This window comes from Columba livia, chromosome 15, assembly GCF_036013475.1.
Source record: "Columba livia isolate bColLiv1 breed racing homer chromosome 15, bColLiv1.pat.W.v2, whole genome shotgun sequence".
Classification (NCBI taxonomy): Eukaryota; Metazoa; Chordata; class Aves; order Columbiformes; family Columbidae; genus Columba; species Columba livia.
The window spans coordinates 6,342,500-6,359,841 of NC_088616.1; the positions used below are offsets into that span (position 1 = coordinate 6,342,500).

Consider the following 17,342-nt stretch of genomic DNA (forward strand, 5'->3'; position numbering starts at 1 on the left):
TAACAACAGAGAGTCATTGAGTAAGAAGCGCAAATAGATAGAACCCAGGAGCACCAGTGTGAATGAGGTTGCCCAGAATGAAAGCGTTTCATGTGTCCTCACTAATCACAAGTGTGGACAACAATGAATTTATGATCTGCCCGCACTGAGGTAGTCATAGTCTGTAAATGTCCAATTGCTACTTTTACCTTTTTGTACATCAGAAACAGTTAAAAGTGCTACAAATATACTAGTGTAAAAGGGAAGAGAATCAAGGCATGTTTCTTCCTATTTCCTGGTCATCAGAGTATCCTTGTGGGGCTGTTTCATCAAGACCAACAAAGTTTAACCACTTAATTACATCTCTGATAACGCATGGAGGAGTCGTGCTCTGGGAAATCTTCTGGGACTATCATATGTTTCGTGTTACACCATGAAGATTGCATTGGTCATAGTTATTAAGCTTTTGTAAAACCCTGGGAGAGTTTTCTATCAGAAGCAATAAAGTTCATTCAGCTTATTGATACTCTACTATATCTTTTTATTATATTTTTTTTAATCTCTGTTACATAACTGGTCAGCAATCATGGATAGTTACTGAAGTCAGACATGAAGCTACATACCAGAATTGTTCTAGACTTGGCCTTTCCAGTCTGAGGAGAAAGCTTTTATTTGGGGGTTATATTTAAAGTTTACAATAAATATCGTACTTCCTTGCAAGACTGTCAGCACATCCTCCTGCTTTACTCTGGTGACCTCGTCATTGTGTGAAATCATTGCTGCAAAGCAAAGTGACAGCACAGAAAAAGTCTGCTGGGGAGGACAACAGAAAACAAAGTGAACAGAAGAAATCTTGGATAGAGTGTCAAATCTTATGACTCTGGCTTTAATAATCTTAAAAGATATTAAGGGTAACTAGACCAATGATAGGAAACAGTTTGAAAATGTAACCCATTTTTTTAATCAATAATGTGTTTTTTAAGTGTTCTTGAACATGAAAATATATTCTACAGTAATTTTAATATTAATTTTCTGTAAAATCTGTTTAAAGAATGATGACAAGAAGTGCATAAAGTCTTGGCTTTACATTTGAAGTTTCTTTATGTAAATCGTGTATTGATTTTTAGGTTGGGTTTCTGCCTTCATTACATAGGGAAACTGTTGCTCAGATCTTTAGTCTGAGACTTTCGCTACCTCAGAAGAGTTGAAATTGTTTTAAATGGCAATTTTACTAGGTATTTGGTGACTTACCCTTACTGTTACTTTAGCTATGGTACAACACGCTCACTGAAGACAGGAAACTCTTTCAAATCCTCTACTGACAACAGATACCTTCTCTCGTATATTCTGAGCAAATGTTCAAATGTAACTTTTATTACAAAGATCCTTTCCCTTCCTTTGCAGAATTTGGTGTGGAAAACAGCAGCAATGAAATAAGAAGTAGAAAGCCATTCTCCTTCAATACTATGTCCATTAGACCTTCTGTCCTCCCGCCATGTGACGAAGCATGAAGAGCTCAGGTATTGTTAAATTACCTTGTATTCATGTGAGGTCTAATTGCAAGTGTCTATATTTATGTATGACGCCAACACCTAGACACGCTGTTGGAAATGTATTCTATGGAAGTGATCTTTATCCAGTAATATTGTGGTTTGTTCAGCTCATCAAATTTCGGAGTTCCTTACAATTTTCAGATCCAGTTGGGCTTATATCACACAACCATTTTACAGAAGTGGATACAATTTGTAACTATGGACTTTAACAAACAAAACCAGCCACCCCTCAAAACCTCAGCTGAGTGTAAGCCCTTAGGGATGTCAGATGATTTTCTCTTGGGTCTCTCTGGGTACAATCTACATCTCAGTTATTTTCATTTGTAGTTGTTGTGTATTGAGGTCAAGATCTTATTCTCTTTAAGTGTCTATACATTAAAAAAAAAAAAAAAAGTGGCAGATCTATTTTAAGTAAAAAGCTGTGATTTTGAGTTAACAAAACTATTTTAACTGTTTTAGGGGTTCAAAGACTTCATTAGACATAATGACACACGCAATAAGGACTCATTATTTGTTTGCTTTTTATTTTATATCTTTTCCTGTCTTAAAGTAAGAGCATTTACTATATCAGATCTTGTCTTTATAAGAGTTTCTTCCCTTTCTTACTTGATTAAATCTCTTCATCTGCCCAAGGTAGGGTTTTTTTGTTATTGTTTGTTGGGTATTTTTAGTGAAAATGAAGTTTAGGCACCATGTAGAATGTTTGCATTTACAGCAGAAAACAACTGACCTTTACATAAGGTTCAGTGAATGCTCTAGATTGATAGTTCAGATTCCTCATTTTGCAAAGGTATAGCTATTTCCCAAGAACACCAATTCATTGTCACACAATGATCTAAATCCATCTGAAATTACTGTATTTTAATTCTGAGAGGGTGTGTATAATGGCAGAGAGGGAGGCAGGAGTCCTTGTTTAGAGTTCAAGGATAGAAAAGGTATGTCAGAAATCTCTCTCAGTATATCACATTTATTGTGTTCTTATGCTTTGTTGCAAATGTCACAGCACTACAGTTGCATGAAAAGTGAGTCTCAGCTAATAAAAGGCTTCACCTTTCTTCTCTTTCTCTATACAGTACTTTGTAATAAATATATAATAGAACAGCTTTTGTTATTTCCAGGTATTTCTGATCTACAGTGATGAGGTTTCCTCATAGCGGAAAGTCTGTTCTGCACAATGCTATTCAGCACTTGGAATGAACTTTCTCATCTATTTTTCTCATGTTAATGTGCCCTGCTTGGGGTTTTGATAATTTAAATTTTGCTGAGTTGTGTTTTTCCAATTAATTAATTTGACATTTACTATAACTTAATGTTGATCACAAGGAAGTAATGTAGTATTTATAGAACATATGTGACTAGTTTTACAGGTATTATCTATTATCTAACAATAACATAAAATAGATTGGTGGCTGAATTCATCCAGTGTATCTCTGTATGAATTTCTGCTACAAATTGCATCCTATGAAATGAAATTCTTTTAAAGACATGAGATGTGTTTTCCACCAATTCTCTGAACATGGACAATATAGTCCAAAAGCTATGAGAAGAATTAAAAGAATAAGATCACTCACTACTCATCTTACTGTTTTCTCAGATATTTTTCTTGTCTGGAGATGAACCAAAAATTTTAAACCAAGAAACCTAAGGATATATAAAAGAGGCGTAAAGATTTATAAAATACTGTAAACTCAATTTCAGGATCATGGGACAGTGAGCAAACAGTCTTTGAGATTGCTTTGTACCAAGGAATCATTTAAATAGGAAATTACAAAAAAGTGCTGACTTCCCTGATGAGCTGTCAATAGGAGATTTAGAGCTCCCCATGCGTCATCAGCGTGCTTTAATTGATTACAGTGTTACTATCCTGGAGTGTGCTAAAATAAAGGTTAGAGAAATCCTGAGGATATCACCTACCTTTATCAAACTGCACCATTAAGGGTACAGTACATAATGTGAGAACAGAAACCATCATTCAGAAATAAGCGAACTGCTTTACTTGGAATGAAGAAGTTTTTTTCTAAAAGTCATGAAATGGTCTGCAGAATGGCTGCTCAGAGGAGTGGACTTAAACTGGATGCTTATATGTTTCAAAATAATAGTGCTGTGAATTATATACTGTATTGCACAGAGGACTTGTGGAAAGATGCTTGTGTCGGAATCCACATGGTCCCCGGTGTAGAGTGTCTCTGATAAATTGTTCCTTATTTTTGTGAGCAATTTGAAAGTTCCATCTAGTTTTAATATCGCCACAGAGGTACAAAGAGGCGCTGTCTGTGGACCAGTGGCGAGGCTGGTTAAGGTTGTATTTATGTTTGGAGTCTACATGGGCTGGTAGTTGACGTCCACTTGACTTTGCATGACCTGAAGTTCTCCCTGCGCGGTGCCGGCCTGGAGCACCCACACAGCGGGGGGAGATGCTCCAGGGTGGGTTCTGTGGTTGTGCCTTGAGTCTGAAGGAGAAAGAAGCAGAGATAGAAGGTGGCACAGTTGAGGGCCAGAGTGCCAGGAAAAGCTCTGCACAGGGACAGCTCGGAGGTCACTTGTACTGGGTCGCTGTCGGTTGTCTTATTCCATACTGTTGCCTATGGGGCAGTTTTAAATTACCTGTTGAATTTCTTGCTGAAATGAAATGATCTCGAGTTATCTTCTCAGACTTTGTCAGTACCTAGTATTCTTTACAAAACGGAGAAATAATGCCATGGGAGCTCATCTATTATAAAAATTTTGACTAAAACAGGTGTGTGCCAGGGAACTGGGATTTTTTTGTTTGTTTAAAAAAAACAAAAAGAGAGAAGCCTTCAGCAGCTAAATACTGGGCAAAATACTATTTTCTGCAAATGAAAAATTATACTAATATTCCTTAGTGGATGTAGTTTATATTTAAATTCTCATGCCTATTTTAACTTTGATTTTCATTTTTAATCACCTACATTAACCCAATGAAGGTATTAGGAAAGAAAAAATATCTACTAATTTGCTCAAGGAAATATCATGATGTCATAATGCTTTATCTCCACTAATCAGCTTCTCAATTTAGATAAATATCTGCTTGGTGTGGTATTGAAGCATGTAACATTTTTGAAATTTATTCTTGTATTTAAAAATCTGTTATCACATAGTCAAAATCAACAGTTCAAATGAACTAAAATTATTAACACTGTTTTGTAGGAATTTTTAAAATCCTTGCTTTCATCTCTGAACAAATTAAAAAATGTTGAAATGTTCTGATAAACACAAGTTCATCTTTCTCTATCAGCTCTAAATGTTGCTTGTTGAAAAATGTTTGGAGATATTGAGAATGACAGTAGTGTATTGTGACTTTCACAAACAGCTCAAGGCAAAGTACTGGTGTAATACATTTATAACTATAGTAAATGTAAACTCTTGTAGACTGAATGTTCTTTTCCAGGCAATAATTAACATTTTCAAATGCTTAAGTGTGGTACTTTAATATATTTGTATATATAATAATAATAAAAGGAAATAAAGGAATAAAAGGAAACAAAAGGAACCGGGAAGATCTGGTGTGTAAAAGAGAAGTTCAGAGTTTTGAATCCAGAAAGTCAAACTACTCCTGTCTATGAAGCTTTTTCAGAGAACATAAACAAGATGGAATCCCATGTAGTACATGACTAAAAGCACTTTTGATCGGAATGTACGGTAACAATCATTAAATATATCATGTGTGGTGACACTGGGGAAGGCATTGTTCTCCATTCTGCTCAATGGACCATGCTGGAACACTTGTTTCGTATCTTGAAACCATTTATGATTGCTGTTAAAGACGTCAGCGCTTTAGCAGTGCCAATGAATCAAGTAAAATAATCCCATTCATCTGTCTGTTACAAACAAAATATTGGAGAGAGTAAAGACAAACACAGAGTGTTTGTCTGGAAGTTGCATCAAAAATTCCCTTTATCTGTTTGTCAGTGGAATGTGCCAGATGAGGAAAGAAGCAGTCTGTATTTTTGGGGGGTTTTATGTTTTTGCTTCTACCTCAATTCTTATTGTTAAAGTAACCTTAATGACAGTAAAAGTTTTCAAAGGATAAGCTGAGTTTGTCTTTTCAGGAACTGTCCACCTGCAAATTTGGCTGTTTGCAAATCAAATACAGTCTTGTGTATTGTTTTGCTTATTTATTCTTTAATGTGATCTTACGTTCCTCCTGACATCTTTTTTTTTTACCTGGCATATTTTCTTAGAAGAATGTCTCCAGGATGTTAATTTCTCTGGGACAAACATCTTTCTAGAGAGGAGAGAGGAGCCCAGCTTTCCTTGGCAGTGAATTTCAAGGCCTCGTGCTGTTGGCTGGCAGCATCTTTCACCACCTTTATCAGTAACAGGGAGGAAGAGTGTTATCAGCTCCCTATCAAATGTGCGTTATTGTATCCTAGGGTGAAATGTTCTTGCTGTGCACATCCGTATTGGATTGTTTGACATACTGAACATGGCATGCAGCCTTAAATCATGATATTGTCCACTAAGATTGCCTTCAAGGCTTCTGTTCCACAAAGCATGTGAAACACGCTCATGGTCATGGTGAGTGTTGGAAATACTGGGAAGAAGAATCACAGGGAATAATGTGATTGATGTGAATCATCAGGATTGAGTCTGGGTTCAGATAACTTTTGAGACTGATGGGAGTAACGGGTGTACCCGAGAGAAACTGGGAAGGAGGAATGTTGATATCTTTAGGATATGCTGTTAGCTGATGGGACCTCCCATTGAGAAAGCAAGAATGCTTCAGAAATCAGGGAAAACCTGATTCTTTAAATTCCAGATTTACAAATAAATAAACGTAAAAACTTGTTGGGAGATTAGCTATGTTGTCTCACCTGTGCCGCTTACACTAACGTTTAGTGGAGACGTAAATTTTCTTGTGGTACTTCCAATGTGGTCATTATTGTATATTCCCGCTAAAGCTATAGTTCACAACTGCTTTTGATCAATAGTTCATTGTTTATGCTTCATTACATTCACCTGCTTAGACTGTGAGGTTTTAAGGAGAAAGACCATGTGAGGGTTTTTTTTGGTTTCGCTTGCTAGTTTTTTATTTCAGGCTAGAGTTAAAAAATATAATGATGGCTATGAGCACTAGTATTATTCACACTGAATGCAAATAGAAGAACAACAACAAGGGCTTTTTTATTTCTTGATAATGAGTAGTACATGTTGCTTACACAGACTAGAGTTATACTGCTTAGTAATTAAGTAAGAAAAGTAAGTCAGTAAGAAAAGACACTGCATAAAAACATTGTGAGGATGTATTAATTGTTACCTTCTGTATATTGAGGTGTTGGACTGGGGAGAAGAGAGAGATTATAGGCTAGAAGTTACTGGGTTATTTTTCCAGGACCGTAACCTGGGATAGGAACTGTGTGTGTATGATACTTGTCCTGTGCCGACAAGGGCAAACGGAGTGGAGGACTTGGTGTACTTGCCCAGTGCCTAAACAAATATCCTCTTGCTTAGTCCTGGATGTTTTTATGTGTGATTCCATTTCATCCTCAATGCGTGATAGTGGTTGCAACAAGCAAAGATTTTAGATTTCTCTTCATCTGCTCCCTGAGACAACATTGTAACTATCGTTTTACCAATTTGTCAAATACAGTATCTCCTATAGTCGCTGTCATTGCTTGTTAGAAATCCCAGATCACAGGAGTCCCACATAAGCTGCTTGTGTAGACCAGGCAGCAAATGACCACTGTGGGAGTTCCCCAACAGTCTCTCTTGATTTCCTCTGACATTATAAAGATACTTGTTATTGAGATTGCAGAGAACGTAGAAAAGTGAAACTTCACAAATGTGCTGAAAATGTGCTTTGGAAAATTGAGGACTGTGTCTAGATTCCTCTGAAATGACAGGATTAGGTTCTGAAATCAATAAGCTCAGCATTTGCTTGCTATTCTCAGATTTGGAAGACTGTCATTTCTGACATTAATTGTTGGTTCTAATTCTTGCAGAATGAGGACCTCTTTTGCAATAGAGCTGTATTTGTTAAATAATTACCTGTGAACACACACATATGTGTATGCACACTAAGTTATTACTGCTTATTACATTAGACAACATACACACCTGTAAGAAATTCATGTACAAAGTTCATTATATAACTGCCTTGTTCAAGGATCCATGATTATGATGTCACTGGAGATGTAAGGAACTCCTTTCAAAGCAGCTGTCAGAGAAGTAATGTGACCTGTGGTTTCTGTGGCCAATATCCATGTCTGATAATGCCAGCCGGATGCCTCCAATAACTTCCACAGGTTTTGGATCAGGACTTGTATGTCATACAGCAGCAGGCATGTTTAAAATCCCAGAAGAATGATTGCTGCAGAAGTAAATACAGCTAAGAGAACCAATTAATATCTACCACCATGTCAGTTTATATCTGAATTTAGGGATCTGTTTAGTTTGGAGGTTGTGAAACATGTTAGATTTGCAGTCCTCCAAACCATGGCTCTTTAGCTGCCCGCAGAGCAAGTATATCGCAAGCAAAAGCAAAAGAAGTTTCCACGTAGGTCACTGCCAATAAGCTAATCTGGGGGATCACCAATTAGTGTCACAGATTTTTACAGCGCGATTGACCCGTATCCACGGGGACCAAGACTGAAACCATCAATTGTTGCTTAGAGTAGGACAGTGCCTCCTTCTACAATCAACTTTCAGCATGTCAATAAATCACTGGGTTTTGTAGTGGATCCTTTGTAATTAAAATATTCATACCAACAGCCACATATGATAAATTTAAAAATGTGAAGGGACTGCCCTAAAAATGATGCAAATACTGCCCATAAAATATTCTAGGTTTTAATTGAGACCTGTGTATCAAATATTAATACAATGTGTCATTCTGAAATGGACCTCATTAGCTAATAAGTCACCTGAAATAGCTGGTTTTCAGCCATCTGTTTATTGTAAAACTATAGCAGTAGGATGGGTAACTGGTGGATTGCAAGCTGGTGGTGTATCATTCAGCTTCTAAGGAAGATGTTGTGGTTCAAGGACACGTGTGCAGAGTGTGTCTGTGTGTGACTGCACCTCACCAAGAAAACCTTGTTTACCAGGTGGCCCTTGATTATTATTTGCTCAAAGGCTGATTTTGTGTCAGAAGACTGTTCTCAGCCCTTCCTGGGGCTTCCTTAAGTAGAAAGTGATGTTCTGTAGCCTTTTGGTTCACACAGCACAGGGCAGGCGTGCCAGAGGTGAAGCCTCTTGTGTTATGTCGGTGTAGAGGGAGCTGATGTGCAACTCAGAGGGCAACAGGAGGTTTTGTCCAGTGAAAGCGAGTTTGCTCATTTCTGGTAATGATATTATTACCCAGCATTACCAAATTTCTTTTAAGACCTTTCTCATTGAATCATTCACTTCATGAAGTACAAGAGGTGTGCGCTGTGAACTGGAGAAAGGGCAGCAAATGAAAGGAGGGCGCTGGGCGCTGGGCTTGGCCGTCGCGTGCGGCACCTCGGCCGCTGGATGTGCCGCTGACACCAGAGCTGGGGCTGCGCCCTGGTGTGTTCCTTTGTCTCACAAACACCAGAGTTTTCACAACTGCCTCCTGTTTATTCAGTTTAGGATAAATGCCTCAGTTCTCCTTTTCACTCGTTTTACAGCTACGGAAATGCTTTAAAGTTTTGAATTAATTCAACAGTACCACTGTAGACAGGCAAAGATTTCTCTGAAACCAGTGTGATGTTCGCTTCAGTTAAGGATGAAGGATTTAGCCGGAGTTGGTGGACTACTTATGTAAAACATTAAAGTTTCTCTTTCTGTTTCAAGTATCATACCATACTAGGCTGAAGTCTGCTTGTTTTATGCTGTTAAACAACCCATCTTTTGTCATACAGGGGAACGATACCTGATTTAAGAGAATGTATTTTCATTGCTGGGTTTGTTTATGCTTGGAAATTATCTTGCTCTATCCATATATTGAAAATTTATGACAGGTACTAACATATTTCTTGCTATATATATTTTCTGAGTACACTTCTGTAACTTTAGCGTGGTTTGAAAACTATTTCTTGCCCACAGCTAGCAAGAAACAATGATTTCATATTTCCCAAAGTGGAAGCCAGTCAAAAGCATTCCTCTTTATTGCAAAGAGGGGATACAATAATAAAAAGACATTTGCTGGTGGAATATTGCCAATAAAGTACAATAATACATTAAAACAGATACTTAAAGTTGAAATTTATGAGTTTGTTTTTCTGTGCCATATTTTCATATGTTAACATCAAAATGCAGACTCTCAGCAAAACCTTTAATAATAAAAACAGCAGCTGTCAAAAGTAAGTGGAGAATTTTAACTTGTGATATAAAGAGTTTATCTTGTGATTTTTTTTGATTCAATTTTATTTTCTTATACTTTTTCCCCCTAATAAAATATTCATCAGCTTGTTCCTTCATATACCCTTCAGTGGAGCTCTCAGACCAATAATGCCTCTGTTCTGCCCCTTCGCTTTGTAGAAGATTAATTTGGAAAATGAATGTTTCATTTAGAGAACAAGGAAACTAATCAAAGCTGGGGATAGCGTTCTTTTTAATGAAGGTAAACAGCTTGTATATTCCTTGTGTATGCAGTACTAAGACCATAACTAGCTCTGCACATTTTCTAAGCAAAATTATCCAGTATAGCCTTTACTTTTTAATGGGATCTTTTGGTATTTAATAAACATTTTTGTACTGAATAATTCCAGAAGCAGTTACATAGAGTAATCCCAAACAGGCAGTGCAAATCATCTAATAGTTCCATACAGTTACCTTTTCATTTACTCTGTTGTTACTGAAATCTGGATCTAACCCAGTTTGCCAAACTCCATGGGCACACAGAGCATTCAGAAATGAAGGAAGCTGCTTCAGGACCAGAAAAGTCAGTAGGCTTGGGTGTTAAAGTTCTCACCCATTTACTTTCCTAACGCCAACCAGTCCACATGTACAGCCACAGACACTGCGTTGTCTCTAACGTGCTTAGAAGAAGGTAAGATAAATTTATTTTTATCACTGCATAATGTCATCTGCAGCCAGGGGAGGTTTAGGTTGGACATTAGGAAAAGGTTCTTCACCCAGAGGTGCTGGAGCACTGGAACAGGCTCCCCAGGGAGGTGTCACGGCCCAAACCTGACAGTGTTCAAGAAGAGACTGGACAATGCCCTCAGACACAGGGTGTGAACTGTGGGGTTGTCATGTGCAGGGACAGGAGTGGGACTCGATGATCCTTGTTGGGTCCCTTCCAACTCGGGACATTCCGTGATGGTTCTGCAATGGTAAGGAGTATTTTTGAGGGACTGAGAGAGAATTAAGGAGTGGACAGATTTCTTGTATTGGAGAGTCAGAATAAGCAGAGGCAAAATATCTTCTGGTGGGCTTTTGGATAATATAAGAACAACTAGGAGAAGATGTTGCTTTTTGAAACAATAACAGGCACTATTATTAATATATAATTGGGGGATGAGGGGAGGGAGCACAAATGAGCACAAATCTAAATTGTTACCTGACTGGAGTATTTCGTGAAGCAAAAGTCAATGGGGTTTTTTTTGCTTTATTACAGCATCTTTTTAATTGACTCAGTTTGGACTAGATGGACTGAAAAAAACATTGTATGTCACTGCACTGTTATTTTTCCTTGCAGAATTAAGTGTGATATTAGGGACAGATTCGCATCTGTTTATAAGCAACAATAATGCTGCACTTATGCGCAATAAAAAGTAAAGCAAAAAATATAGTGAATCATAACTTCCAGGCAACTCAAAGTTATTCTTCTGTTTCTTTCCCCACTTCTGAACCTGTTCAAATTTACATCATAGGAAATAAATTAGTAAGAACAAAAAAAAAGTTAAATAACTTTATTTTAAAACAGCAATTAATGCAAAGTAAGTGTTTTATTAAATTTCTTCATAGCAGTGACTGCCTGAATCTGACTGTTTTTTCAGCCAACAAGCAGTTTCTATTTGAGAACAATTTGTTGTGGTTGTTTTGCTTGCTTGTTGGTTTGTTTGCCCCATATATCCATTGTCTGACATTAGCCTTTGCTAAATAGTAATAAAGGAAAGGTGACAGTTCTGCAGGAGACTGGCTATAGCTTGGTATGTGTGTGTGTGTATATATGTATAAATATATATATATATAAAACTTGGCTGATGAGCACCTATTGTGTGGGGTTTTCGTGTCCATCGTCCATCTGTTGTTCCCTGCCTTCCCAGCTCTGTTATTCGGATAGTGATACTTTTAATAAAGGTTGTTTGAGATTTCCTTCTATCCCATTGTGTGTGATACAGTGAAAAGATTTGCTATCTCTTGTTTGAAAGACAAAGAAATGGCTCTTGTCTATCACAAATACCATGTAGAACAGACTTTTGCTCCTTATCAGATAACTTTCTTTTAAAAAGAAGCTTCAGCAAGGAGGCAGAACTTCACTGTGCTTTCAGTTTCTTTGTGCTTTACTAGCGCAGGGTTATGTGTTGCAGATATTTCTGAGCCTCAGAATTTCTAAATTGAATATGTGTTTAACCCTGTATACTAATCAAGTTTTACAATTGGTGATGGTGTTAATGACCAGAAATTATTGTATAAAGCAAAGTGGTACCCTTATTATTTTACATTTAGCACTCTCATTTTTTATGTCACTAGCAATTTTCTCTCCTCTGCCCTGCTCTAGCTGTGTTCCACATAGAACATCGTTGAAAAATTATTACATTACTTGCACACTTCTCTTGTTTTTTGTTTTGCACTTTGAAACTCTGAATGAACCCAGACAAGAAACCAAAATTGTTAAATACCGTAGGGTGAAAGAATCTAAAGAAGACATAATAATTTGCTTGGGGAACAGTGACAAGTCAAGTTCAAGGTTGTTTCTCAGTAAATGCTTCAAAGTAGGAGTCAAATGAATTGCAGAAGCTAGAGGTAGTATCAGAATGTCATAAAGGACAGAAGGGAACGTCCCTGGGTTACTGTCAAGCTTCCCAGGTCTTTCAATTGGATTGATGCTGTTTTATTTGCAAGTTGGTGTTTTTAGGTTAGATCAACTTGAAAATCGATAAGGTGCACTGTGATAGTCCAGTAAACATGAGATTAAACCCAAGCTGCCTCTGACTGGAGGTAGCTACAAACACGGCAGAGCCAAACTCTTCCTTCTTGTACTTGTACCAGCAGGCACAGTTGGGACAATGAACACGTTTGATGCTTTGGCAAGTTTGGACTGGATGTGGGCGTTATCACTTGGTTATTTTGCTGGGGTTAATTCAAGCCCTTGTGCTTGGAGATCCGTATTTGTGCTTAGCTATCTGTGTGATCTTCCTGGATAGCAACAATTATGGACCAAAGTTTCTAAATTTAGAAGAATAGCCTTGATAACTGAGAGTCCCTGCAGCAGGACCTGTGGAACATCACCACCTGCTCTGCTACAGATGCCATCCATCTCTTGGTTCGCAGTCCTGTCCCAGGGTTTCCATCCGAGGACTTCCTTGAATGCAAATCTGTTGTTAGAGTTTTCTCACAACCTAATAACATACGTTGTAGTGAGAGACACCATGAGAGGGAGGCAAACAAATGTCCCATAAGGTACCAAGCGCAAGTACCTCAAGGAGAAGTAGATTCGAGATGGCCAGACAAATCTAACAGTGTTTGTTTGGGAAATGGGTTTTTGGATTGAGTAACTGCTTGAAGGTTCTGCTTCAGTGGTGGTGGGGTAATTGGCTTGAGATTAAGAGACATTTTTGATGATTCCTGCTCTCAGTTTATAGCAGAGTGGAATGAGGTTTTTTGGGACAAATAAGCCCAGGCACTACGAAAATGTTCATGTGACATAATCCAGCCTTTGCTGTGTCAGAGCAGATCCTGGCCGTGTTAGGGTTGGCTTGGTTTTAACGGTGGGATTCTCACCTTCTCTCTGGCTTGAGGCAGAAGATGTTAATTATTTCAGAGTAAGACTTCCCGGCACTATGTCTTACAGATGCAGTCCTACAGCCAGAGCCTTCTCCAACCTATGGCATCGCACATTCCTGCCAGGAATACAGGCGCTATGTGTAATCTGACCTCCTTGTTCCAGGACATTTTACACCCTGCAAACACAGCCTGTAGGGTCCCTCTTACTCGTGGATTAAGTTTTAAAAATACTGAGCATAAATACAAGTCAGAATGACATTGTGGACTGCATATAAGGCTATAGCTAATGCACAATTAGAAATCTTGTTTATTACCCTCACTGCTTTTTGGAATAAAAAAAACAATTACTTTCTTAGAGTTCCTTAGTAATTAAAAGCAAGAATTTGAAGTTATACTGTAAGTACCTGCTAGTGACCTACAGCTTGTCTCTGGAAGCATCCTCATGTGGAGACTGTGGGAGTTTGGGGGATGTTTTTAAACAGCACAGGTACAAGTTCTTATGTTGGTCATCTAATAACCTCAGTTCCATCACATAATTACTTAGAGCTATGCTGGCCAGCCTTGCTAATTCAGTTTTTATTTTGGAAAGGAAAATACATTATGCCAAGTTGACTACATCCCAGAAAAGCTTTTGAGTCTTAGTGCGGTCTGCATAAGTGACTGGCAACCTTAAGGAATTACAGATCTCTGGGGAACTGGGAAGAAAATGAGTGCTGGGAAGTGACCACGGGAAAGAAAAGCTCTTTACTAGGTAGAAAAGCCCCTATTTTTTTCCCCCTATTTGTGCCTCAGAAAATATCTGTATCCTTCATTTAAACCAAGCATAAATCTATCAATAATAATGAGCAGTATGTATTAAATGAACCAATTTATGCATGCATAGAAATCAACGCTGTGTGATATACTGCTGAGTATGGTCATCTTCATCAATATGAGATTTGGACCACTGAGAACTTGACCCCTGAGTCCTATTTTGAGCTCATCCTATCTTGTTTCCTTACTGAAGCTGAGTTCCCTTTTGAAATACTTTTCACTGGAGGCTTGCCGTACATCACAAAATCATGCCAGAGTAAATACAGATGGAATATCGAGCTGCTTCATTAGGATCACTGTGATTTGCGTAAGGAGCTCTGATATATTCAAACTGGACTTGTTAGTTTAAATTCCCTTACTGAGATATAAGCCAGATTTAAATTAATAAGTAGTGGCTGCAAAATCTTAATTAAAACGATACAGTTTGGTGAGTAGACAAGCACACTCTAATTCATGTTGGGGTAGGAATGTCTTCTTTCTATTAGTAAAGAGCTGCTTTTAAAGATGTCAGACGAAATTAATTCCCATAGTTAATATTAGTGATTTAATTAAATTACCAAAAATTACAAATCTGACCTTTCAATCACAACTTCCTTCAATTATTTGAGGTAAAAATTACTTTTTTTGGAGTGTTTGTTTTATTTTCTGTTTTCCCATTGAATAGCAAAATGCTTAATAGTAATTTCAAGAAGACCCCTCATATTGGTCAATTATTGCCTTTATGTGGGGCCTGATCCTGCACTGCTTTGCAGTTTTTGTGATACACTGGCACGGCAAATGTAAAATGGCTCTGAATTACATTTTTAAGAACACTGTGCCTTTTCCTATCTATTTCCCATTCAAACAGCACCGGCATAAAGTCTGAACTAGTGTGATGACAGCGTGGGATGAGCTCCTCAGGCAATCTGATCTCCTCACAGCAGAAACTCGAGAAATCGTGCTGGAGGTGTTAATGCCACCCCAATGCAGCCAGAGGTGCCTTTTGGCCGGCGTTGCAGAGGTGTGATGTTCTGGTTATACAATCTACTGAGGGCAATAGAGAAACAGCACCACAGGTCTGGGGGTTTGCTTATAGTCTTCTAGAATTCCCGTTCACACAAGTTCTTGAGTCACCTTCAGAGGTACTGTACTGAATACAAAAATTATTGCTCATCTCCTTACAGTTCTCCAGCAGGCAGAGGCAATAAAACTCGGGTTGCTATTCCACCCCCCCCCCCATCTTTTTTTTCCTTTCTCTCCTTTGTCCTCTGCAGAGCTGCTTACAAGTACAGCTGGGAAATAATATAATGTCTGGCCTAAGAATATATTGTGGCATCCACTTTTTATCCCAGGAAGACTTTTTTATTTCTTTGCCTACCGTGGAAGTTATTGCACGGTCTGGATTCATTATGGACACGCCGAGGATGCGGATTGTGTGAGCCCCTGGCATGACTCTTGCTATTCTTGTGATTCTTCCTCTCACCCTAAATAAGTATAAACAACATGTAGACAAGACAAAACCTCAGCAATGAACAAAAGCTTCCTGCATGTTATCCATCAGTATTATTTAAGTAGGACATGCTGGGCTGTTCATGATACACTCATACTGTAAGTGATAAGCTATAATGTATGGTATTCATTTACTTCTCCATTCCAACAGTAATATAGCGAAGACAATAAATTCTCATGTTTGTTCTCTGACCCACTGTTCTTGGGTTAAGCAGCATGTTTTGTCTACATTTGTCGGTTGTTACAAGCTCCTAGCTGCTGTGGACTGGGATATTGATGAACCCTGGAAAATGGAGCCTTGAATAATGTATAAAGCATTAAACATGCAACCATTTCACTGGGAAAAAGGGGGGAAAAGTATATTATATGTTTTCTCTGTTGTAGCTCCTTCATTTACAAAACATATTTGTCAAGTCTTTTGCTAAGAATAATGCCAGGATGCAGTTTCCCATCATTCTTGTTAATGGGACTGTCTTAGTGTTACAGTAAACAACCATAAGTCTTGTGTCTCAGCCATTGTGCAGCATGCTTAGTTTTTTCAGCTTCCAATTAAGGGTATTTTAAATTTGCTGTCTACAGTCATAGGAGTGGGTTGTACAATTTCTGGGCTTGTATCAGGAGAGGGGCACTAAGAAAAAAGGTGCTTTAAACGGCAGTGGTGTACTTGCAGGTTTACTATGTGCCTGAAGTACGTATATTGTAGGGCTCTTTAAAAGCTCAAAACTTATTCATACCTGTTATAGTGATTTATTACTAAAAAAGCTGTAGTGATTCATGCATTTTTCTGAATGAATTTATGTGATAAACCATCAACGTGTATTTACATTAGCAAATGGAACTTTCTGTCATGTTTGCGAGACCAGAGTCCAAGACTTCAGTGGCTGTGAATCAGTTCAGCTGCATTAACTGCAGTGGAACGGTGCTGGTTTATATCAAATTCTGGTTTGTTAAATTCTTCCTCTTTTGGACTCATGTATCAGAGCAGTGGATTTGATTTAGCCCCTGTTTGACATGCCACAGGACTCACCATTGCACTGGGAAAAAACAGTAAACATGTGAAGATTTTATTGACTCAAAGTTTGAATTATCCTCTCGCCCTGGCCAAGGCTGAGAGATTTTGGTGAACTGTGTGGAGGACGGTCACGGTGTTTCCTTTTGGCCTGTATCAGTTCTGTAGGTAAGCAAGAAATTGAATGTTTAGAGCCGGCAGTCTGTTCCCACAGGGACTAAATTCATGTGCAAATTCAAAGATCTCATTTAAAAAGAGGAAAATTACTTCCTGCATATAGGTGTGTATTTTCTAATGTTTAGCATTTCACGATTTAACATGGTTACCTCTATAAACTAAGAATACTGCCTTATCTTGCCACATGTAGGTTTCTGCACATAAATCCCACAGAGAGAAAGCTGGATGCACTGAGATGAGAATATAGCCCATCAATTTGCTCGAGCCTGACACTCCTGAAAGCCTGAAGCACCGTACAGAGGTGACGAGCCCGTGCATGCACAGAGGTGTAGCTGCAAGACTCCCATTAATTTTAATTTAATCATAGAGCTAAAGCCTTGCACATTGTACTAAATATTTGCCCCTACGTGTGTTTCCCTTAGCAGATTATTTATCAACAGAAA

The 17,342-nt window shown here is 38.2% G+C and overlaps 1 long non-coding RNA gene across 1 annotated transcript in view; it reads left to right on the forward strand.

Annotated features, from left to right (window-relative positions):
- The first annotated feature begins 1,279 nt into the window (after nucleotides 1-1,279).
- LOC135575493 (uncharacterized) overlaps nucleotides 1,280-17,342 on the forward strand; it is a 313,802-nt gene continuing 297,739 nt past the window's right edge. The window contains exon 1 of the long non-coding RNA XR_010466324.1: nucleotides 1,280-1,499. This is a non-coding gene — a long non-coding RNA (uncharacterized LOC135575493). The remainder of the gene's footprint in view (nucleotides 1,500-17,342) is intronic.